At 41.9% G+C, this 26,018-nt stretch overlaps 1 protein-coding gene across 1 annotated transcript in view; it reads left to right on the forward strand.

Annotated features, from left to right (window-relative positions):
- LOC306977684 (cadherin-18-like) overlaps positions 1-26,018 on the forward strand; it is a 210,428-nt gene that overhangs the window by 50,680 nt on the left and 133,730 nt on the right. The window lies entirely within an intron of this gene.

A 26,018-nucleotide genomic window follows, 5' to 3' on the forward strand; every position in this document is an offset into this window, starting at 1 on the left:
GAAGGGGAGTTGTACATCTTCAAATGTTCTGAGTCTAATCCCCGAAAAAATGAGAAATTGGAGAAAAAATGTTAAGGGTTGCACATTGATGTGGTTCATAAATCCAGACAGAGATTCTCACATTTGTGTTTGATTCTGTCGAAAAGGGTTTTCTGTCACATTATATTTTTAGTCAAAATCTGACAGCCTTCAATTCAAGCCAATAATTCCAAATATGTTCGGGACATTTCCATCTCCTGCCCAGGAGTACCAAGGACACCTCGGTAACAATTTACACTACTCTTGATAGATTGTACATACCAAATTTAGTACAACGCAACATGTTATGTAACAGTATGTAACAACTTGTACCTATGGGTTACATACACAATAACGTGTATTAATAACTAACCCTAACCTTAAGCCCTAACCCCAAGTGTCTTATCACTTTATGTTCCTCCAAAGTACTAATACACAATATTCCATTGTGTATGTTCTTCATAGATACAAGTTATTACAAATGGTTACAAAGCAGATTACCTTGTACTAAATTTGGTAGGTCCAATGTATCAAGGGTAGTGTCAAATGAAGTGTAACCGACACCTCAGTTCAGTTTTTATTGACACTTCTTTGCCACCTTAGTCTTGAATTTGTCCCTTGCTAATATTGATCAGTTTCTCTTTGTGTAACAATGTCCAACTGAAGCCTTGGTGATGAAGTCAATCCCCAAACTTGAATGGTCAACTCTACCACAATTGATCAATCTCAGCGTCCTACACTGATATACTGGTATAACTTCTCTGGCAATGGACATCAAGAGTGTTAGCCCCGAAGGTTTAGAATTTTCAATAGAAACCTTAATAGACTTCTTGCCAGCTTTTCCTTTGGTATCATCTGTATTTTTTGCCAGCTAATCGTTGCTAGTGTATTGTGTGTCTGACCAACCAGTCGCATTGGATCTGTAATACCTGACTTGTGCCTAATTTAATTTCTTTGTGGCGACCCAACTGGAACTGCTCTCATTGCCGGTAAAAAAAACTAGCATGCGGTGGTGCAAGACTGGACATGCTAAGCTAGTCGCCTTGCGGTTAGAACATTTGTTACAAACATAATTTAGGTTTTAGCGGATTTTTAGTTGCGGGGGTTCCTCTCCGTTTTGCAGGGGGCATGGGCACGGTTGGCAGATGTAAGTGACTTTTCCCGCCCGTCTGCTCCGCAATAAGCCACAGGGAGCTTGGTTAAGTCCTAGGCTTGCAGATTGCTTGGCCCTTATCTCCCAAAATGTGGAAATGTGTTTCTCTGCCGCTCTGATCATTATTCTAGGCACTCAGGCGCAGGCTAATCCCTTCGACTGCGCTGGGAGAGCGGCCCGGTGTGGGAGACGCTATACCGCACATGTCTGCATTTCAACAACAGCGCAATTTGAAGCGAAAATATAGGGATGACATGCTTTGAGAAAGACGCAAGCGGGGAAAGCAACACGATACCGAACGCCATCGCACCTCCGAGGTTCTTATATTGAATCCACCTGGGCCACAGCACTCTGTCGCTGTACTTTACTGGACGACAAAGCGGGGAAGGAAAGTCTATTCATCAAACTGTGTTGTTTGATAATACCTTCGATGCATGGATGAGCTGCTAAATCCCTGAGAGACACAAAAGAAAAGCAAGAAAGAAACGGGAGAGAGAAGTAACAATCCGCCATCCTTGGAGAGTTATGAGTCACCGTCCTGACACAAGTGTTTTTTTGAATGGTCTTAGCAAGGTTGGCCAGACTTCTTTAGAGAGAAGAAGAAGAAGAAGAAGAAGGTTGTGCTCGATTCAAAGTTTTATTTCCCATTGAAGGAGAGCAGAAGTTTTCCAACGACTTTGCTCTTTTTTACTGGCCATTGAAAGCCACACAAAGAAAGGATTGCGTTAAAGCAAGTCTAGAGAGGTTGTGTGCAGGATGTAGAGAAACAATATACAGTTTACAAATGTGTCAGTGATGAAGGGAATAGTACGATATTGACTGACATATTGATAATTCCCCACCTAATCGTGAACAGTGTGAAGTGATGGGCCCTGATCCCAATGTTTATATTCGGAGACTTCATGTGGGGAGTTCATGTGCCTGTGTTTAGTTTCATTAAACATGAAGGTGTTTACTAGATGCTGTCGAAAGGTACTGTAGCTCGTACTGGAGATAATTGGAACATCAAGATTCACTATATCACAATATCCCACGGCACACATCAACCATCTCAAAAGGAGGATATGATTGTTTTGCTTGTTTTAAGTCAAACAATAAACCTGAGTCAGCACAGTAACTCGGCCGGTAGAGACTGACTGACTCTGACAGTTGGATGAAATCAGCGCTACTGGTGTTGCATACTGATGTTGTGTCCTTGTTCAAGACACTCCGCACACTTCTTTATTAAATATGAGATCGGCCGCTGAACAAAAGGAGCACGACACATATAAAGCAAAAATATATAGATTTTTATTATGGATGTTGTGAAAGAGGACATGACGTTTTCTACTCTCACTCACTGACTAATCTTCGAAAAAACTGCTCTAAACTCAACTGTTTCATCTCGCCTACAATCCGCAATAGCACTCCATCTTTGTTTATTTGTCTGTTTCGATTTGTAAAGCGTCTGAGTTTCTTGAAAAGCGCTTTGTAAAACGCATGTATTATTATGATTGTTTGGTTTAAGAACGGGATGTGGGGTGCAAGCGACTCCATACTCTACAAAGACAATGATTAAATGTTCTTTTTTATCAGCATTTGCCATCTTGAATACTTTTGGTATTCCTAAACTTGTAATAAGGACAAAATCTGCAACTTTGGAGGATTATCAAAGTCAAAATGATGAATGAAAATAATAATAAAAAATATATCCCTTCCTTGTGATAAAATATATGGCGTTTGGGAAAATCCATTGTTTCCATGGAGTTCCGCCATGAGTGTGGTTGTTAGCATTCTAACATACTAACATTTTCTATAGCTATAAAAAGTGAAGAGGAAATCTGTGGAACAACTCCATTAGCTGTTGAGTCACAACTGGTAAATGCATAAAACACTGTGTTCAAGTGTTTTCATGTGAACAATAACTCCAGTACTTTTAAAGCAATACTAAGTAACTTGTTTACCTTAATAAATCTTAGCTAGGCCGCTAGCGCCACTTAAAACGGTATTTACAGCCAAGTTTGAGTGAAAAAAATTATCTCCATTGTGTAATTGGATGTACAGTATCCCTCTCTCTCTTCCCCTTTTCTGTCTGTCTCTCACGGACAATTAATGAGTTAAAAAATCGCTACGACACCTGCAGTTGCGTTACTTAGTACTGCTTTAAAATACCCATTAGTTTATTATTGCTGCAAATCCCATAATGCTTATCGATATGACATCACAGTCCTGAACTCTATGGGCCCGATCTTGTGCATCAAAACGGAGACGATAGCGTGACATTTTGCGCTCAGTCGGAGCGCACTTTGTGATCTTGCCACTCCAGACTTAGCGCATTGAAGTGGGTGGAAACACACACATTTTCCTCCAACCAGATCGACTCCGCGTCCAGGAGAGTGGTTGTGTGGGGTGAACATGTGCTTTTGTTTTGCTTCGTGTTCACGCCGAGCGCGGCCGATCCGCGCCACAGCGGCTGTAGCTCTTTTTCTCTTGAGACGTGAACATCGTTTAGCTCACGATGGGGTAAATAAAGTTTTTAGTTTGACCTTTGAGAGCCTAAGTCTTAAGAAAGAACGCAAGACAGCGCAATGTAAACCAGGAAGTGAATGTCAGCCGTGTTTCCATCAGTGCAGTCACCTCCTCTTGTGACGCCCCCTCACAGGTGGTGGAGGCGAATGGCACATATAGCGCCGCCACTCGGAAAATAATTCGCCAAGAGCCTGCGCCGCCCCGTGCGCCCCCACAAGATCTGGCCCAATGTGTTAAATAAATGAATAAATTGGTTTGCAGTAAACATTTTGCACAAACCCTGGAGAAGATTTGGGAAAGGATTGAAATGCAAACTTCTAGATGAATCCCATGCATTTCAGAACATGTTTTGCAGGTTTAGCAAGTTTAACACATTATACCCAACAGAGTCTGATTAATAACCGCAGTCTTTGCCATTTAGCTATTGCGACCATTGAATCTACACAGGGCTGTGACAAACACTACAGTGTGCAGTATGAACACAATCTGCAATGCTAATAAAGAGCCGACAAGCGTCATAAACATTATTAAGGAATCAATTTGACATGCGTGTGCAAGGCACTCAGGTCTCCGGGTGGTTAGCGACAGAAAACATTTAATTACGTGGGCTGGGACTGGCGCGCTGTGTCCTAATGCAGCCGACAGACTGAATGACCCGTAATTAGACACAAACACCGAGTAGCGTTGGATTAATGCACTTGGCACGCCCGGCTCGCATTGTTTTCCCCTCATTCCCGTCTTGATTAAAACCCCTGAACATTAGCGGGCTGCAAATGGAGCGCTCCTGCTTTGGGGAATAGCCGACACTTTCTCTGTCGATAATTGCTTTAATCAGAAGGTGCAAGCTCTTTTAAACCCGATGTGTCGCGATAAGATAGGTGTTAAATATTGTGGCCATTAATAGATTAATAATGGCTTAGCCGCGGAGTCTAAAGTGGTGTTAGATCACTTCATTGTATTGAGATGTGTTGTTGTGTGTCAATTAAAGGTTCACATCAGTTAGAAACATTTGAAACCTTTGTGAATTATGAAACACTTATAGGCAATGATGGGAATGTACTTTGTCTCATTACTTTGAATATTACATTTGCTACAATAATAAGAAAAAAGCCGCTAATTCTCATGCAAAATCAACTCGAGGTTTCAACCATCTTACAATGTTAGACCAACAAGGCCTACGTGTATCTAAGGCCCAAAAAATAACGCAATGTCATAGCATTTACGTATTTAAGGCAAGACAATGCACATAAATGAAAAAAAAAAACATTTAGAGGGATCAGCTTCAAAGTTTTGCTGCAGATTATTGATATAAACACGTGAAGGAAAAAGTGACAGAATGACAAAAAATGACAGTAAACTTGTTTTAGTATAAAAATGAATTGTATTCCTAAGTCACTTTTTTTCATAGGTTGGCATTCAAATATATCATTTCACATGCCACTAGAGGGCACTGCAGGCTATTGGAGCATCAGAAAGAGAAGAAAACAAAACAAAGCTAATCATGGGCTAAAAGCTCGATGGCCACAGCTAGAGGAACGAGCTCGTAAATGAGAGCTTGAAAAACGTGCTGCCGGGAGAGGCTTGTCAACGGTGCAGTTACGCCTCCGTGCCCAAGTCGTTGCCATGGTGATTGTTTGGAAGTGACACAGAGGATGAAGATTTCTATGGACTTATGCTCCGTCCACACCAAACTCGTTTTGGCGCCTCCAAAGCGTCAGGTTTACATTTAAAATACATGGAGGACGCGCCTCCGGGGGGCGTCAAGATGTCCCGCAGCGCGTCACGCGCCTCCTCCGCGGCGCGTTTTGAGGTTTTTCGCGCTTGGTGAGCGTTTGACGCGCCTCCAGGGCGTCGAGCGCGGCCGACGCTCGAGTTGGGAAATGTTGAACTTTTTGGCGAAATTCGCGAGCGTCGACCAATCAGGAGCTTTCTCCCCATAGTGACGTACGTTGTAGCTAAGCCACCGGGGCAGATTCTACGCCAGCCCCACAGATGTCAACAAGTCGCAAGTCACGGACGTAGCTTCTTTGTGAACCGGAGCTACAGAAAGACACATCAGTGCTTCTTTATCTAAACACCAGGATTAAAAGCGGCGGAAGTACCGTTGAAAGCGACTCTCGTCCGAGCGCAGCTCCTGGAGCAAATGGTGAAACTCGCCAAACTGAGAACGCCTTCGGACGATCTCATGAATCCAGACACGGCGCCGACGAGCCCGTAGACGACGTTGTCTGGCTTTATGAAGCAATAAAAGCCAAGCCACTCTCTCTATGTCATCCATGTTGATAACTGATAACTGATAACGGCTCCCAACGCGGTCCACGACGACGCTCTTGACGCGCGTCGAGAGCGTCTTGACGCTTGGTAACGAGCGTCTGACTTGAATGAGCACAGGCGTCCAACAACGGGCGTGACGCGCGTTTTTGACGCCCAAATCGAGTTTGGTGTGGACGGAGCATTAGTGATTTGGAGTGAGATCGAGAGTTTACACATTTAGTTTGTTGTTTAGCTTCATGTAGCTAACCATCAATGTGCTACGTTAGCATATCCTACGCCTATTCAGCCTGTTGTTTTTTTCTTCATTAGGCAGCATTTGGCTGGTGCGTCTTATACTCCGGGGCGACTTATACTGTAGTCCGGAAAATACAATACATGAAGTTTAGATTCTGCTACCAAAATGGAGATGTTGAAAAAGTTTTTACAGCTTTTTTTGGATTACAGTGTTGCCTTTCGTGCTACACGCGGATACCAAACATGTCAATATATGAATGATTACCAGTGGGACAGAAGAGGGACCGCTGTGCAGTTTTAGTCATCGCAATGGGTGAGTTAGGTGTATTTTTTTTTACTCTGGCATAAGAATTAAGATGTTTAGAGAGAAAACTAGCTACCAAAAACATTGACCATCACTGTGTCTTGCCTGAACTATTACAAAGCATGGACTTGAGTGCTGACTTCATCTTGGACATGTCATACCAGGAGAGGGTTGACTTTATGCTGTTAAGAGAACAGAGGACAGTCTGGCTCTGAACAGGGGACACAGCGACATTAAACTTCAGGTTTGAGTCCGGGACAGAGTGAAGCAGTCGGGCCTGTCAAGCGCATTTTAATCCCCTTGAAGTATTCCGTAATCCGCGGCGACGCCAGTTTCTCCGGGGGTCGATGACAGTTGTGCCTGCGCGAGGGAGAGCTGGGAGTCTGTCCCGATATGAGATGCTCCCACTCCCGCGGATGTCAATGTGTTCCTCAGCTCAGTGGGAGGCTCTCAACTCGAAACGAAAGGTACAAGCTGAAGGGCAACGTCTCACGCCCCAAAACGTGAGAGGGTGAAGGCAGCTGCGATAGATAGTCCATGGAGGGATAGTAACAGAGACGTAAGTGCATATGAGATTTTGTCAATAGTGCAATTATCTCACAGTTCACTATATTGCTGTGCAGCTAATCAAAGTCCCTTTTATTCAGATGTCTAACTAAGGCGAGTCAAGCATTGATTTTTCACACAGTGATTGAAGTGTACATTTTTGCCTGTTTCCTCCCATGACATCTTAGTTTTCATGAGTGTAAAAAAGACAAAACTTACCCTGTACAATGCTTATTTGATGATGTTTTGTCCGATAGCGAGGTGAGATAACCTGGAGGTAGCCACTACATAAAGCCGTCTTTCCCTCATTCATTCACAAATTGTAACATATTTTATATCTACGCGTCCAGGTGCCTGAGATTACACTTTTTTTTCCTTCTGCGAGACACCCGGTGACAAATGGAAGTGCTGAGATATGTGTCAAGCATGCACACTTGTTACAAATCTTTTGGGCTGGTTTTCTCAAAATGAGGTTATTATTGTTTCACTCATGCAGCAAAATAGCCACTTTAGTGCCTGCTACGGACTCTTTCAAGTCTCGGACTTAACGATATTTTAAATCTAAATTCCCAGCCTGATTTATTCAGCTTTGAACCCAAAAAACAAGCCAATATTTGAGTTTTGCATATTTTTCATTTATGATTAGCGTATTCAAGAATTAAACAAAATCCCAAATTCCCTCTGAAAAAAATTGTTGTGACTAATAAATATCAACAAAGTAAAACCATAGATTTAATTTTTAGATTTTCATCTTATCTGGGTCTGGCCATTATTTAGATTTTGTCGCTGAAAATATAGACAATTTGGACCATTTTTATGCACAAAGTGCCTTTATTCATTTATGAAAACATAAAATGACAGAAAACTCACAATAAATGTTTTCTTACTTTCTCCCAATCAGACTGCCGATGTTGGACAAAATGAATTAGGTCTGTGGTCAAAGAAGCTGTGGGCACCGAGTCATTTGGCTGAATATATTATTAAAAAAAACAAAAAACACCATAAATAATGAGGGGTGTGACAGAATGGTGCTTCAAAGGCAGACTGTCACCGAGCGCCGCATCCTATCATGGCGCTCATTTGCAGCTCGCGGTGGCAACTTCTATGGAAGGTACCTACATGTTTTATTCATGTATTCTAAAAATGGATTGGACTGTGACAGAATCAGGCAAATGTCTGGTCTTGTGTGCGGTAATAGCTCAACACTAGGAAGGCAAGACAAAACAGCGATGCAGATAAATATTTTTTTGCATAAAACAGTTTCCTGGTTTTCAGGAACAAGTGCAAGATGGGGATGTTTTCTGGGTCTGGCCATTGATTTGTTGAAATTATGAAATAACAAGGATGCTTTCACTGCCAGTGGTTTGTTAAAGGAATAGGCCACCGTTTTTATATACTAAGATATGTTCTTACCTCACTTTAGTCGAGTTAATATATCCCCGTCTGGTCATTGTCCGCGCGCTCTGTCACGCAAACGGAGCACATACGCAGCCTCTCCCATATGTGACATAGCTCCGAAAAAGCTGACGATAGAAGCTACCAAGCTCTTCCACGTGTTCCCTATTTAAATAAAGTTACGTGAAGTGTTTTCATGCGAAGTATATTTACACAGAAATGTAACGTGTCGATTTTATAAGCAAATAAAAAGGGGGACTATATTGTGAGGCGTAATGATACGAGGAGTAAAACGTCCGCGCAGTAACTCCTAAAGGTTATTGACGGAAGTGAGCGGGGGAAGTCTTTAGGAGTTACTACGCGGACGCTGTGCTCCTCGTATCATTACGCCTCACAATATAGTCCCCCTTTTTATTTGCTTATAAAATCGACACGTTACATTTCTGCGTAAATATACTTCGCACGAAAACACTTCACGTAACTTTATTTAAATAGGGAACACGTGGAAGAGCTTGGTAGCTTCTATCGTGAGCTTTTTCGGAGCTATGTCACATATGGGAGAGGCTGCGTATGTGCTCCGTTTGCGTGACAGAGCGCACGGACAATGACCAGACGGGGATATATTAACTCGACTAAAGTGAGGTAAGAACATATCTTAGTATATAAAAACGGTGGCCTATTCCTTTAAAAGTGACTGCAGCCAAAGCAACTGCAACATCAAGGGCTGCAAAGGTTGGTAGCTGCATGGAGGCCATTTTGAATCATTTAAAGTTTTGGTAGGTATCAAGCGCTTCCGCTCATTAAAAAAAAAGCATTTAATGTCACAAACTCAACCCTTGTCTTTCCCTATTTGTGAACTTGCAATATCTTTTGGTATTGACAGTTTTCATACCATTTTTGAAGTGAGCCAGTTGAAGCCGAATCCAATTCTTTTTGAAACATGGAGCTGGTTCGTCCACAAAGGCTTGCATAATCTTCAGAGGCATTTCTATGTCTGCAGGCCAAATTGTTTAAGCATGTTTGCGCCATCAGGGCACTCGATACTGAAGCGTTTACTTGCACTCGCAGCCAGAGAGAAAGACAGGCAAAAAGCAGACATGGTAGAAAGCTCCGAAAACCCCCAACACCGATGTCCGTTCGTTACTCCCACGCCATTATCGCCTCGCTTTTACTGTGATTGGCACCGAAACTGGAGGATTAATTGGGAGAGAGTCGTCGTCAGCTACGGCCCAAACCCTCACGACAATCGCACAATCAGGCACACCCCCATTACGCAGTGATTAGGCCCTCTTCAGTCAAGTTGGTGAGATTTAATCAAGAGATGGCCGGCCCTCGCGCTAATTGCGAATATGAAGCCAAGACTCTGATCGTTAGCCGGGGCGCGTCGTCGGTCCGCCTTCTGCACACACGGCATTGTTGGATGTTCAAATGCTCCCATTATTTTCAGATTGAATTCGTTGGATGAACTGCAGAGTCTCGAAATGACAGGGGAAGGTAAAGCGAAAGAAAATGACGAGGAAATTACCACAGTTTGCTGGAATTGCTTTGAAATCAGGCAGCCCCAAAACTGCCGCCGTTTAGACCTTTTGCACTTGAGGTCATTGGCTTAAATCTTAGGGGAACAGAGAGGACAGAAACCTCCTGGATTTATATTTGTGATTACAGTTATTCAGTCTTCATGGAGATGCAGGTGCACCAAAGTCTGGGATATTTAAAAGGGTTTGTTAGCTTTACAATTATTTAGCTACTGCATATGAATAATGAACAATAGGTTATGTAAGGGAAATGTCCGATTCAAGATTAGACACCATAGATGTGCACGCTAGAATACACATTACTGAAGGAAAACAGGTGATGAAAATCTTTGTGACCCGTCAATGAGAACGCTGTGGACAAATAATGCATTTTGGTGGTGTTTATGCAATAATTCAGATGCCAAGGCAAATACTAGAGGAAAGAAGCAGCTAAAAGACAAACTATGAAGGTAAGCTACATGCTAATATTATGCTAAAGTTTTGCGAAGAGCAGCTAAATGCTATCATTGGAAAAGTCACCTTTCTCAACAGCGAAACAAGGGCAGTTGTGGCCAAATACGTAGCTTACAACTCTCGAATATGGAGTGAATGAAAGATAACCCTTGTGAAGCGGTGAGAAGCTTAAATTGTCGACTGGACTTTAGTTGAGTTGAGGACGTTTCGCTTCGATACACCTTAGGCTCCTTCTTGTCTCTCTCTTGTGGTGCAAAAGAGACTAAGAGAAAGAGACTTGAGTTGAGAGTCTCTTTCTGACCACAAGAGCTTGGAAGAAGCTTCTGTGTATAGAAGCTAAACATCCTCAACCCAGTTCAGTTGAAACGTGTTTTGTGTCGGTCAGCCTCTATTCTATTCTATTTAAGTTTCATGATGATGAATACTTCCTGTACTAATGAAAGCCTTCACAAACATTCCTTGTGAAGCGTTTTGGTGACCTATGCCATATCAAGAGTTCTAAACCAAAAAAAATATTCCCTCCCTTCTAAGGAGACGAGTCCATTTCCTTTGCAAGGAAATACACAGAAATAATAATATCTTCAAATGTAGTCATCCACATCAAAATTATATTCCTCTGTGTGATTGCCTCTTAGTAGACGTAATGTAGCTTTAAATTGGATGAAAGCAGTCCATTGAAGCGAGGGTACACTTTGTTTCACCGGCTCTGATATTTGTCAATTGGGCAGGTACATTTTGTGAGATCAGCCTGGTCTGAACTGAACTGCGGCTGCAGATAAGCGCTGTTTGGCAGAGTGGTCAGTAACTCAGCGCAGTGCAGTCCGGACTCTCCTCTGATAATGTTTAAGCTCCTCTATCACAAGGACAAGTCTGACCCACTTTAGGAAATAGCCCGAGCTGTGCAGGGCAAAGAGTACAGCTCCTACCAGGACCGCACTTTAAAACCTATGAATAAAGCATGTTGACCATCAGTAATAAATTATCTCAATACAAAAAGTTCCTTCCTTTTTCCTTCCACTGGTATGTTTTTTAACCCACTCCCTAACCTAAGTCTTGAACAGGTCCAATTACATTATGTGTTAAATATCCTTTTATTGTCGGAGCCAGTAGCTGTTGTGGGCAGTTTGAGTGGCTGAAGTCAATCCCTTGAGGTGGACAGCGGTCAATTAATCACCGATGTAGTGCTCTTAGACGCATGGATGGACAGCTCTCTACTCTAACACCACTGCACTTTGCCGTCATCACTAAAAGGGCAGCTTCTGTCTATAAGTGCTGCACAATCTGCAGGGCACCAAGTCCATTTAGACGGCCAACAACACAGCAACTGGACAATTAGCCATGAGCCGAAATGTAGGGATTATGAAGATGTCTGCTTCCATACATAAGATTATGTAGCAAGTTGATCATTAAAAGTCTTCATTCGTCTGTACTGTTTTAGTGCAGAGGATGTTTCTCTTCTCACCTTGAGACGTTTCATCAACTACTGATCTTTTAGCAGCAGGCAGAAAATTTATGAGAGTTGGGAGGGGTTTGAGAGAAGTGTGAAAGAGACCATTTTCCAAAGACTCTTGAGTACAACTTGTCCAAATTTACTGTAGCCTTAGCCTTCTCTGCCCTAAGAGGAGACCACAAAATCAAAGGCACTATCAGTGACAGGAACCTGACACTCTCCAGTACAGGTCATGAAATTAGAGGAGAAAACAGTTCTGTCGATATTCAGGCTACTGAATGAGTTGGAGAGTAAAGATGGGTGGGACTAGATTGATATGCAGTAAATTCAGCCTTGTGTCAAAAGATTTCCTCAACACCAAAGCAACCTGGGACAGATGACAGATTTGTAACTTTTGCGTACAGTGGACAACTGCTGCCTGACTGAGCACTTACACAAACACAATTTACGAACAGGTGATGATGCGGAAATGACTACAGTCTGTTTTGTTCCATTAAATAGGAGTCCAAACGGAAGGCTTTGGTTTCTGGTCGAAGTGTTGCTTGCACGACATGATTACATTCAATCAAAACCTCTACTCTGAAAGAGACAATTACTAACTGCAAATTTGAATATAGATGGAAAACATGTCCACATTTCCCCGTTATCTTAAGTACTTTGTTTGGAGAGCTGCATGGATGATTATCCAAAGAGAATGCTGCTTTGAAAAGCTGTAGCAGGATCAATTTCATGATTACTTATACTCATCAGAACTTACCCACAGTTTTCATAAATCAAGACTTCATTCATAAATCAAGACCAATTTTTGTATTAGCTCATTACAATGATGCATCTTCATCTCAACTCGTTTATTAGAGTTTATCTGGCCTCACTTCCCGCCTGTTTTGCAGAGAAGTCACGATTCATGTAGGCGTCTTTTTGAAAACCAGCGTGCAGACTGAAGCGGCCCGCCACATACATTAGACGGATCCGCGCTCGACGACTTAGACATAGTTATTACAAAAGGGCATTTACCAATAATACAATGCAAGCAGACACATACATTACGGGGATCGCGACAGTGAAAAGCCGCCGCGTCGGAGAGGGAGCTGAGGAGCAGAGCACATGAAGGTCAAACTGTGTGCACGGACTGCTAATTTATCACAATGGCACTAGAGGAGAGACGGCCCCCTCTGTGAGCTGCAGGGGAACACGTGTGGAGATTAGCGGACTGCGCACTTTGTGTAAGAGGAAGGTTTCGGTGACAAACGTCATTCATTGGGTGGGAGTAGAAGTGTTCAAATTCACGTCGAGAGGGTTTGAGCTGAGGCCGTTAAACCTTGTTTCTCAAAGGCGTCTTCTTGCTAAAAGCACAGGAACCCATTTCAACTGACAATGGAATATTCCTGGAAGACTGAGAGCTTACACAAACATTTATTGTGTGAGTGTTACATGCACTTTTGCCCAGTGGAAACTTGATTTGTCTTCTTTTTTTCATCATTTGTCTGGCCACAATTAAGAAAATGTTCAGTGTTCTTGACTCATCTTCAGAAGTAGTTGAATTGTCGAACGTTTCGCCTCTCATCCAAAAGGCTTCGTCAGCAACACTTAAGTTGAGCTCAGCCCACAGACCAGATATAGACCACGGGGGGGAGTTTAGCTTGGCTCAATCCCTCCCCTCAATTAATGGCTACTTTCACTTGTGGGTAAAAAACTATCTAGTTTTAAGTCTTTGTAGTTCTAAGTCCTAACGACCAAACTCACACCTGAGTTTCAGTCTGAACGTCCCCACTGAAACTCAGGCGTGAGAGTTACAACTACAAAGCTGTTTACCTACTAGTGAGACGCACACGATTCATCTTCTCACAACAGTGATGGACGATAAAGGTGACACTTGGCGACTGGGGACACAATTTGCTTTACAAAACATCCTGACTACTAAAATAGACTATTGTTGTGTACAGCAAATGTTAAACTCTTAAAGGCAATGTTTTATGCCCCTTTATGTTTAGTTACTGTTTTCAAATAACATGAATGATCAGTGCGTTGCACCAATCTGTCTGTTGAAGCTGAACAATAATTATGTGTTGTTAAGCTCATGTGTCTATCAATGATTAAAGGGTTTTTGAATGAAATTACGACTATGATTAATTGGATACAGAGTCAGTAATTAACTTGTTTTCGAAATTTTAATCAAGTCCCATTACAGTTTGCAAACCCAAATGTTCAGCAGTCCATGTTTCAAATGTCGAAGCTTATAATTGTGTTTAGAATGGGTGCTGTCAATCTTGATTGCTGAGTCTTCATGAAAAAATCCAAATCACAAATCTAAAAACGATCTCAAGACTCGTCAGATAAATTGCGATGTGATATGTTTCCATTATTGTTCAGCCCTGTTTGTTTCCATCTAATCTCTGTATTCTTGTGTGGGGGGAGTGGCAGTTCCGTTGAGAGCTATGTTTTCCTACTACCTGAGATTTAAAGGTTCAGTCCCCATCAGTTCTGTCTTTGGGCAAGAGCTGTCATCTAGTACTATAGTTTGATCGTTATTGGTGCAGATTGGCCTTCATGCTTCTGTCAGTCAGCCAGAGCAGCAACGCTTAACAAGAAAAGGGAATAAATCATGCACTGTTATCATCAGCCATTGTTATCAAAGCACATGTAAGTATTTGAGTGAGTAATGATCAGGTAAAAGCGGAATATTGTGTTTTGATCAAATCGTTTAATGCATTTACATCAGCCAGTAATTGTTTAGACACAAGCTTTTCTCTTATATGAATTATCAGGACTTTAGAACTGCCACGAAGCCAGTTTTCACACTATGCACTCAACAAAACAAACCTAGCCTCACGCCGCAGGGAGACATTTAATGGATGGGTCGCAATCAGCCATTTGGGGCGGTTCAAAATGAGGCTTTCGAAATGGAGTCGCTTTGCACTATTGACATGCAAGAGCTATAGATACTATTTGCGATTGTGCGGGATATTCAACAACATGGAAGTCCATTGCGGGCCCTTGCCTTCAGAAGCTTGTTGGCTGAAAACTGGAGCACCATGTGGTCGATCCGCTCTAATTGTGTTCAGAGGAGGATTTGGCAGGAGCGCCGTTGTTGGCATGAATGAATTGTCTCGATGTAGATGTTTTCACGAAGAAGGCAAATTATGTAACTTTTCCGTTCTGAAAAAGCAGAAACTTTGTTCTTTTAAACTTTTGCTTGCTTACTTAAATTGCTCTCAGCTCTCAGAACTACATTGAGAAAGGTCACGTATACTTTTACTTCAGTTTTCTCTGTGATCCCTGTAGAAAGAGCGACAGTACATACAGTCCCAGACATTTTTCTATAGTTTTTTCCAACATGCTGTATGTATTTCTTTTCACCCTTTATGTTGCTGGGTCTTAGTTGTCTGGAGGCAACAATAGCCACAGTTTTTTTTACACTGCGGTAACAAGCATGGATTCTTTTCAAACGCTGTACAGACTTTGCCCTGTGCATCAAAGCTTCACCCGCCACATGCATGAAACATACGTGAAATGCAACATAACTAGTTCACTGTCATTTCAGAACATTCTGTATGGAAAGCAAATGGAAGAACAACGCAAAGCAGAGTCAACCCGTCAATGCAACCAAGTGACCTACTGTACTGTATGTTACTAATCTTGGCCAGGCAATTATCGAAATTATGAGACAGCGGGGAAATCTGGTGATCCTTTTAGAGCAGCTTGCAGAAAAACAAATAATCAGTAACAATGAGCCAACAGTTTATGCTGTTAATAATTTCAAAAGCTCTAAAGGGAGTCCATCAGACAAAGTAAACACATATTCAATTTGGCTGTGGGCAAGTTCCGGCGAATTGACATTTTAAGAATTTAACCCTGCAGAGCAATCAACAGTCCAAAACAAATCATACAAGATGTGTTTGGGTGGAAAGGGAATAAATACAAGTTTGATTCAAAATTTTACATTATTCATCGCTAGTGAATGAAATGATTTACGCCTTGGACCTAGCCGAGCCAGCCAGAATACACGCTCTTCCTATTGTTTGTGAAAGGGGCTAGATTCAAGTTTTATACTCACTACTGCCACCTCAGGTCATACGTGTAATTGCACCTTATATTAAGCTCATGCATGACGGCAGTTCGGACCCGAAGTACGACTTTTTGAGTGACAGTGCAGGGTTTTAGAGGCAGTTGTGGTGAACAGGTCTGGGCTCATTCTACACATTAGGGCATTGCTGGAACATGTAGGGGGATGAAATTACATAATTTTAACATTATTAAATGTTAAAATAGTATAGTCCCTTAAAGTGTGACGTCACGACTTCCGCTTCCGGGTCCTAGCAGACGGACAAATATGCGAGAAAAAAACATAAAAACCTCATACTTAAACCTACTTATTTCTCAGATTCATTAGCGAAAATATTTCTCTGCCACCCTGGAAATCTCGGTTTGGTACCTACTGCTATACTTTTATAGCAGTATATAGCATATATATGTATAGCATGTTTTGCTAATGGGCCTGATAAATAAGTATGTTCACTCTCTGTTTAGTTTCAGAAATATTAATTGTGGTATTGACCACCTAATAAACGTATTGTTTGCAGACGTGTATCTGGGATCAGGGGTGATTTCTTCCGCTTCCCAATGGCTGTGACTGACAAGCGTATTAACCAATCAAAGCCGGATGTGACACAAACGACATGCTATGAAAAATAAGGAAGTTGGTGGTTTTACGATGCATCGGCCAGAAGAGCGGAGACAAATGTGAACGATCTATGTTTGCCACAAAAAGGCAGTGATTCGTAACTTGGTTCAGGTTTTAAACGTAGAAGAATTCAACATGAAAGCGCAACGACTCTTTCAATCAATGTACCCTTGGAACGGCACAAAAATACTTTTAATAGCTGGCAACAGGAAGAATATTCTCTTAAAAAAGATGACGCATTAACATCCACGCAGGTACATTCTCGTTAAGTACATTTGCAAAATACAAAATAAGTGGTTAATTCTGTCTTTGTGCTTTTGAACAGCTATAAAAGGCAGGAGTGGACGGCTGGCCAGGAAACCTTGGACCTGTTCATCCAATAACATCTGTGGATGTAATGTCACAGAGCAGCACAGGGCCAGTTCCTGCTTAGTCCCAGTGCTCACAACTACACTCTGTCTTTGTTTCATTCCTATGGGGAGTTAGTCGCTTCTCTCCAAATCAAACATTTACCTTGTGTGGCAGACAAAATAATAATAACGGCCGTCTTACACTAGTGTTGCGCTTGACAAGCTCCTGAAAGCGCTGTAGTCATTATTTACTTACTACAAAAGTGGTGATAAGCTACAGTTGGAGCCGCAGCAGTAACGCAAGCCACAACTCACTTACTCACTCTCTTCTTTCGTACGGATGTGCCTTGCCCAAGGACACTATTTTATCACCGCTGCCGATGGAAGACAATCCTCAATCCTATGACCTACTTTGCCAAAGCGTAATGAAACGCGCCCACATCATATACTATTGCACAAAACTCGTCATACCAGAGTCAAGATAACAATGTTTTGACCCAATTACTTTTTCTCCAGTGATTGGAATTGCCTGCTCCCATCATACATCCCCAACAGTGCATTTCCCTCTATCTTGAGCGCGAAAAATCCCTCCGTAAGTCAGTTCATTCCATTCGGACTAGAATAAGTGCATATATGACTGGCTTTTCAGCGTATTTCTCTTCGCATAGGACTGCTGCCAGCCCCTCATACGCCGTCTCCATATCGGGCTCCCAGGGCGACTCATAATGGCCTATATAAACTCTATTACCCACGGGCCTTCGCGGCGCTCGTGTGCCGCCTGCCTGCTGCTCGGTGTCGGGAGCGGGTCCACATTACATCACTGTCACATTCACATCAATAGATCGCGTCAGAGCAAAAAACAGAGTGGGGTTTCAACAGAGCAGATTTATATAGGATTGGCCGTTATCAGGATATCACAGGAGAAAAGAATGAATGTCTTTCAGGGAAGATGTGGATGTTTGTTGTTTACTTTGGCTTTTACAGAGAGCACTACTGTTTGTAATAATGTAATAAAATCTAAATACTTGTTCTGTAGCTAGACATTAACAATGACACTGTGCTTTTAGGACAAAACAGAACAAACTTGCAGTTCCCGCCACATTGATGAGTCAGTCCAATACTGTGCTGCCGTGAGGGTTTTGGCACAAAGCAATGCCGTAAGTCACTCTTAAGTATCAATAATGGCTGCCTTGCCTTTTACTTTATCGTAATTAGCATCAATACTCGTTTCCCAAGATCGATGCCCAAATAACTGGTATTGATCTGCCCATCACTCAAATTTTAGCTTGACTTTATTCTGAATGGACATTTTGTAGAACTAAGTGACGTGTTAACCTTAATAAATCCTTTCCGTAGGCCCTCTGCGGGTAACGCAAGTGTTAATGGGATGCTTGGGGGGGTCTTTCATCTTCCCCTGGTGTCTATGGCCAGAAAACCACACTTGCAACTTTCCTGCCTCCGGGCCGGAGTCACCAATACACCCTAGTAGAATCCCGAAGAAGCTAACAGGCTAATGGGAAAAGCTGTCTGTCGGCTGGTGCCACTTTAGCAGTATTTAAAGCCATGTTTGAGTAAAATTGAGTTGTGGCAACACTCCCTTCGTCTTTTCTGTCAGTGTAGTATTTACTGTCATGGACAATTAATGAGTAAAAAAAAAAACGCAACATGCCACGACACCTGCAGTGGCGCTTGTGGCCTCTAGGGGCATGAGTTATTTAGTACTGCTTTAAGTTAGTTAGTTTTAAAGGCCCTATACCTGTTCTGTTTTTTGTTTTGTTTTTTCATTATGATTACAAAGAAAGGAAAGTGGAAGCCGCTAAATGTTGTTAGTTGTTGGTAGTTATTCCGAACTTTTTTATTTGTAATGTCCCGATTCTTCCCCGGGATGAGTTTATAGCACATTTTCATGGTCATTGTCACAGAAATGCAAGAACACTAGCCTGAACGATCAACAAATTGATACAACTGCTTTATAATTGGAGTTTACAATATACTAAAGAGGCAAAAATATTTGTTTTGCACTTAGAGAAAAAAAAGAAATAAGGTATAGTGCCTTCAATCAGTAAAATTGTTCAGGAACCTGGATTTACAATAATGGAACATGTGATCTGTCTTTGCTATACCTGGAAGACGAGGAACCTTCACCCTTTGTATTTAACGGGTATTTAACATTAGGACAGAGGCTGGTGTTATTTAAAGATACAGATTACCCTCAGAGTGGTGGATTGGTGTCAGGTTGGCGACCCAGTTTCTCTCTTAAACCTCTCTCTTAAACCTCTCCTCACCTCGTAATTGACTTAGACGTCTGACAGGTGTAGTTTTAGGCAGCCCCGTGTAACCTGTCACCTGGCGCTCGCCTGTGATTCCCAATTAGCTTCAGTTTTCAAACGAAGACACATAATGGTGGTGGCATGTTGGCAGTTTGAAGAAGGTTCGTTGTTCGAATCCCAGGCTGTCTGAGGTTCTGAGCTACTGCGCTCTGTTTGGGTGGCATTTCAGTCTAAAAGAAGGAGGTACAACTTGTGGATGGCTTGGCAATTACACTAGAATAAAGTCACATTTAACCTCTTAACCCCTGCCTTAACCAAGTCCATTTGTTTCAGTTCAACTACTGTGTATCTAAATCTAAAAGCTCACAGCCTACAGGCCAGTGTAACGCCTCATTTGAAAGCTAAGACCTACAAAACTCATCTAAACTGATCTTTTACCTTGCGTTTTTGTGGTGTTGTAGTCACTTTTTTGACATTTCTTTTCATTCCTTTTTTGTCACTTTGTGGCCACTTTTCTGTTGCTCTTTTGTCACTTTTTTGTCACTCTTTTGCTGCGTTTTTGTCACATATTTGTCAATTTTTTGTCACATTTTTGTCACATTTTTGTCATTTTCTGTCACATTTTTTGTAACTTTTCTGTTGTTCTTTCGTCCTGTTTTTGTCACTCTTTTGCTGCGTTTTCGTCACATTTTTGTCAATTTTTTGTCACATTTTTGTCACATTTTTGTAACTTTTCTGTTGTTCTTTCATCCTGTTTTTGTCATTTTTTTGTCTGTTTTTTTGTCCCATTTTTGTTGTTTTTTTTTACACATTTTTTGTCACTTTTTCGTCACATTTTTGTCATTTTTTGGTCACACATTTGACACATTTTTTTTGTCACATTTTTTGTCATTGTTGCCACATTTTCGTAACATTTCTGTTGCTCTTTCGTCCCTTTTTTGTCTTTTTTTCGTCTCTTTTTTGGACACATTTTTTTGTCCCATTTTTGACAAATTTTCATCACTTTCTTGTCCCATTTTTGACGCATTTTTTCTCACTTTTTCGTAATTTTTTGTTGCATTTTTCCTCCTCGTTTTTTGTCGCAAGTCTGTTCAAAAAGCTTTCCGATTTGGGAAAAGCCAAACTGGACAAAATGCGCTCTGTTCAGAGGTTAAGAATGCAGTTTATCTTTGTGCACCCAATTATTACGGCATTAGGTAGACATAGTATTATGAGAAAACTACAAATCTGCCTTATTTCAAATCCGTATCGTGTTAATAGGTAAAAGAAGTAAAGAAATTCCCTTTGAGGTCACTTACTGAAGCGTAGTACATATATAAGGACGAATGCCCGCTGTGCTCGGAGTCTTCTTAGCCAGCCCCAGACTGCCCTAATCCTTTTAAACTCCGCAGAAATGCACCAGCCTCCTGCCAGTCTGCTTGTCATCTATTGCACTGGTCTTTAATAAAGTCTCCCTGAGCGCATGAGAGATAAGCACAATCCCTTGTTTTGATTCCCCGCGGAGATGGCGGATCTTTGCGGTATTGTTGTAGAGGTGACAAACAGCTGGCGGTGTAGAGGTCATCATATCCAGGCGATCTCACTGCGGAGCCACACACTTCACGGATAGGATTGCACCGGGGGGGATTTTCATATATTTACATGCATCAAACCTGGCATTGGGCAGCACTGGCAGCCCCTTCTCTGCATCTGTGCAGCATGGACTGAAGTACTTTATGTGATGAGTGTACTGAGTATTCTGGAAGTAAGTATACATTCCATAATAAATGCATTTTAGTGTAACATATAAAAAATCACTCCTTCCTAAAATATAATTGTGGATTACTATGGAAAAATTCAGTCCCAAACTCTGCCTGCAGCCGCAATGAATAACATAAACGAGCAAATAATATTTTATGTAATTTGGAGTTTGACTAAGCTATAATTATTTTGTTGTGATGTCTTGTGCATGTTACCCAGCAGCTGTATTTGACAGTGTGTTGTGAATGCTTCCACTATGGCGTGTCAAAGTTAAGGCTTTAACTCACGATTAATTAAAAGATAATTGATAATGAACTAATCAAACATGGATTATTTGCAAACTAATCAAATCAAATGTCTTGATCTAACACACTCTGGTATTTCGAGCAGGTTACTAAGAACTTTGTTATCAAATACGAATTGTAAGCAATTGGGCTTTTCACAGATATATTAGATGCATGTAATATTTATCAATTTCTTAGTGAAATGTGAACAAATGCTTTAAAGGGTAGGGATTAGTGCTGTAGTCTCCTGGGATATGGTCCTGGGTTCCTTTTTTATGTGGTGATTTCATCTTAAAGTGCTTTATTTATCCCCAGAGGAAAATTTGTTCTCTGCATTTGACCCATCTTCAGTGCCACTGGGGCAACTTGTATGAGCAGTGGCAGCCAGTGTATAGGCCGGTGCTCGAGAACCCATCTCCAGATATGAAGCTAGGCTAATGGAACCCCTAGTTGGAGGATTAACCTATTACACATTTTGTTTTAATAGGTAGCGTTCACGTGACATCACAACATTCTAAAGAGCCTATAGTTTAACATTGAGGTGGAGGTCAACTGACGGTAACTATGGTAACGGTGGTAACTGACAAAATGCATATTTTTATGTCTTTGTTTTTTGGCTCATATCTCAGTCGTGACTGGAGGAATCCACATGAAACAAAAACTGTCACAAAGTTCATCGTCTCCTCTGTCGGCACATATGAACTAATGTACAATTATTATCTCTGAAAAATGTCAAAAAGTGGTGACAATATGCGAAAACATGACCATGATGTTGTCCAATAGAAAGGACTTTCAAACATAAAAATAATATCACAGGTTTGTGAATCCAATCACGATCAAATACTGAAGAGGAAAAACATTTGTCAATTTTCGTTTTGGAGATTTCTTCCAAAAACTGCATTTCTCCCATAGAGTTGTATTGGCCCTGCCCTCCATCTGACATTATGACATCATCACATTCGAAATCGTGAACGCCACCTATTGGAAGGGGAAACCGGAATAAAGCTACGCAAACACAGAGTGTGTTAGAAAGGCCTTGCACGAGCGAGCGCTGAGCTCAATATTTTCCCTGCTTCTGGGTCCGGTGTCTCCCATCATTTGTTTCTCAAAGTCTCACACCAAGTGCTACTTTAGCCGTCATTCCACCTGACCGCACACCACGATCTACGTGCACGTATCGACTCTACCCCGCACACACTTCTGTGTTCACCACACACAGACCCGCATTTGTTGTGGGTTGCGCCCCCACAGAGGAGCGCGTTATACAGATCGTCATTAAAAGTTTTGTAAGCCGCAATGAGAACAAATGTGGACAAATGCTGCCTTCTGGTGGGAGTTATGGAATCATTCAGAGATGCCAAGCTGTATTAAAACAGAAAAGAAACCGCTAAATACAACTATGAAGGTAAGCTACATGCAAATGTTATGCTAGCATCAGCTAAAGCAGTGCAAACAGCGGCTAAATGCTAATAACGGCAAAATCCCCTTTTAGAACAGCCGTATGATGCTGTGAAATATTAAATCCGTATGACCTGCGTGTCAGTAGTGAGGGCTGTCCACTCTCTCGTTGCCAATCAGAGGCCAGCAATCCCAAAACCTATACCTGGTTAGACCGGTTTGGCCCTGGCCTTTGTTATGGAAAAGCTCGACAAAACGGGTGAAAGAGCCATTCAGCTGATACTTGCCTGCATGTGGAAAACCCCCTTTAGTCAAATATTTGGGTTCCCAAGTACCACCAAGTACCTGCAAATCCTGAGGGTGTTACTAAAGCGTGAACAAAATCGGATCAAAATAAAATAAGCACCATAAGTGATTTAAGTTCGAGTGGTTGCTCCTGACAGGTTTTTCCAGTGGCATTGAACGACGGATTAAATGCAGAGGACGTGCTTCCAATACAAGGACAATAAAGCGCACCTTACCTCCTACTATTCACTTAATTGTTTTATTTTCTGTCCTTTTCTCGAGACACTTTGCACATTTTGCCAAACATCGCACCTCATAACAGTTCTGTTGCTCCTCTCTCTGTCGCTTTGGTCTGTTGCTGACTCCTGTTGTAAATAGCATTGGGAGGATGTCCACTCTTCTACCTCACACGGTCTCACATCAGCCGTGAGTCAGACCCCGAATATCCATTTGCCGGGCAGCAGTGTCGCAGCTCTTAAGCACTGCGCATTTGTTACTGTGAATGCTCCTCGACGTGAAAGCAAAAAAGCGAGGAGGAGCCGGCGGGACCGAGGCTTCGCACAATGGCACCGAGAGAAATGTAGCTCTGTGACAGTTTTCTATATTTATACAAGAGAAAATATGTGGATCCAAAATTCATCTCCAACACTCAATAAAAGAGAATATGCCCGTGGAAAGCTGCGCGAGGATTCTTCTTTCTGGAGGCAGATGGTTGGTCGCAGATGGCGTGTTAAATATGAGCCGTGAGTTGTGTAGAGATGGATTCGGAGATATTTCAGTGAAGCCTCCATCAGAGTTTTAGGTCTGAAGTACGTTGCCGCGTGCTGTCGAGAAGAGGTGCTTTGTGTTGGTGGTGACAGGAGGAACAGATGTGGTCGTCAAAACAGTGTGAAAGGCTCAACTATAGCTGCGAGACAAAAGCACATATTGTTTCATATGGATTTTTGGTTTGTTGGCATATGCTTAAAATGTACAATGGGAATGACGTAACTGCCTTGGGCACTGTTGCATGTAGGCAAACCACATTTATACTAAAGCATTATATGGGGCACATCAAGCAAAATCAATGTTCTTTTTGCTTTTTGTTCATGGTGTAATGGTGTTGCCTCATCAAAAACATATGAGAAATGTATGTAGGTTTCAGTAATCCTGTTAACATTTGGAGTTTATTCCACATAAAGTGCTTTAATTTGGATTTTATAGATTGTGTTTGCATAATAGAAAGAAGACAAAAGTGTCCTCGACATTTTCAGTGCTGTCACCGGACCTGTTGTGCACACAGAGGCTGGAGGTTGGAGGCTAACCATGGTTAATTCCCCCTGCTGCCAGTAGAGGGTACTTCAAGCAACACACACGATGCTTAAAAGGGCAGCCCTTGCTCATCCAATGTCTTTTTTCATACACCTATCAATAATCATAATTCATTCAAAAATCTACAGGTCTACAGTACAAGCCACAAATGCATGGGCTGTTTCTGTGCTCATAACACTGAAATATGAAAGACAGTGTCCATTTGTATTTCTTTTTGTCGGTCGAAAGAGAAAATCAGATGAGTCATGGCACAACAAGTTTGCAATTCCTCCCCTCTTTAACCAGAAAGCCCTTATTGCTTTGCAAAGTGAGGAGAGCAGGAACAGAATTTTCGAAAATAAACGATCAAGCTCCTCCCCCTCCCCTCCTGATTGGATCTGACAGGCTTGTTCACAGTAAATAAATAAAGATCTTGTTCACAGGGAAAGCTCGTCTCATTGGTCGACACGTGGGGATACTAGACTCTGATTAGTTGATGACCTGGGATGAAGGGATATAATATGATTTAAATACATTGGTACTTACTTAACATCAAACTGCAAGACCAGGTGGTCGATTTGGCATATTTTATAAAATTTTAATTATAGACTTCCAGACTATCACTTTAAGGAAGTAAGTTACTTATTTGCCAGTGGGCGTTAGCTACCTACGCAGCCACAGTTTCCCCTGGGATAGTCTGCGCCAACGGACCCTCTGACTACCGCCAACCACTCACTAACCCCCGGCTTCCTGGTTTTCCCCTGTGCTCTCCCGTCCAGGTACTAACCCGGGGCCTTTCAAGACGTTACCTTTAAAATACCAAAGTACTGAACATGGAACAATGCCAGCCATACTGTCATGACCACCATCCCCTTCAGATTAAAAGGTGAAAAGTAGGTTTGTAGACATCTTAACTACAGGGTAAGATGGTTTCATGCATAATAAGACCCCATGGAGATATTTAGTTGTTGTCAGACATTTATTTCCTTAATCGCCACCTTAGCATTTCGCTAACTGCAACCATTAAAACTGTAATTTGTGTCCAACTGCATTTCCGTTTTAACCTGCAACTTCATGCTCTCCACAAAACACCAGCTGCAGATAGAAACACTAAATGGAACACAAATATTTATCCAGACATATCCATCAATAATGCATAGCTCCAAATGAAACCTCCAATACCCACTTGAGTGCCTCGACTTGGGCCCGTCAGTGCCGTGTCCTCCCCCCCCGTGATGCCCGGGTGTAATGGAGCACAACCTGTTGACACTTTTATCTGCCATAGATTTTGGGGAAGGCCCTCGCAGCCAAACGCACGGCTGGCTCTCCCTCAGTGCGCAGCGGGCATGATTTATTGACTGGTGGAAGGGAAGTCAATAGCGAAATTAGCGCTGACTTGGAGGTGAAATTACATTTATGAGCCTGTGCCATGCCAAACAGAAAATATATCCCCGCTGTTACGGTTAGAGCACTGTTATCAAGTCATACGTCGATTTATTTTCCAACTTTGAATGCGAGGGAAGAATTTACGGCAATGTCACACGAGATCCCAGGCAGCGTTTCATTACACGCACCTGCAGCAATGGAATATACAAAGTGAAGAACTGGATTGTATATTAAGATAAGATAAGATAAGATAAGATAAGATAAGATGATACTTTATTGATCTCACAGATGGAGAAATTGCATAATATTCAACCAGTATCTCATCATGATTGTGGTTGTTTTAGTTAATTCATTTCAATTTTAATTTGATTTTTTTTTTTGTCCTCTTCATTTGATCCATCTTAAAATGGGACATAGTGTGCAAATGTGACTTGATTGCAATGGCCGCTGGGTCTGCTTTACGA

This window comes from Gobius niger (assembly GCF_951799975.1).
Source record: "Gobius niger genome assembly, chromosome: 18".
In the NCBI taxonomy this organism is placed as follows: Eukaryota; Metazoa; Chordata; class Actinopteri; order Gobiiformes; family Gobiidae; genus Gobius; species Gobius niger.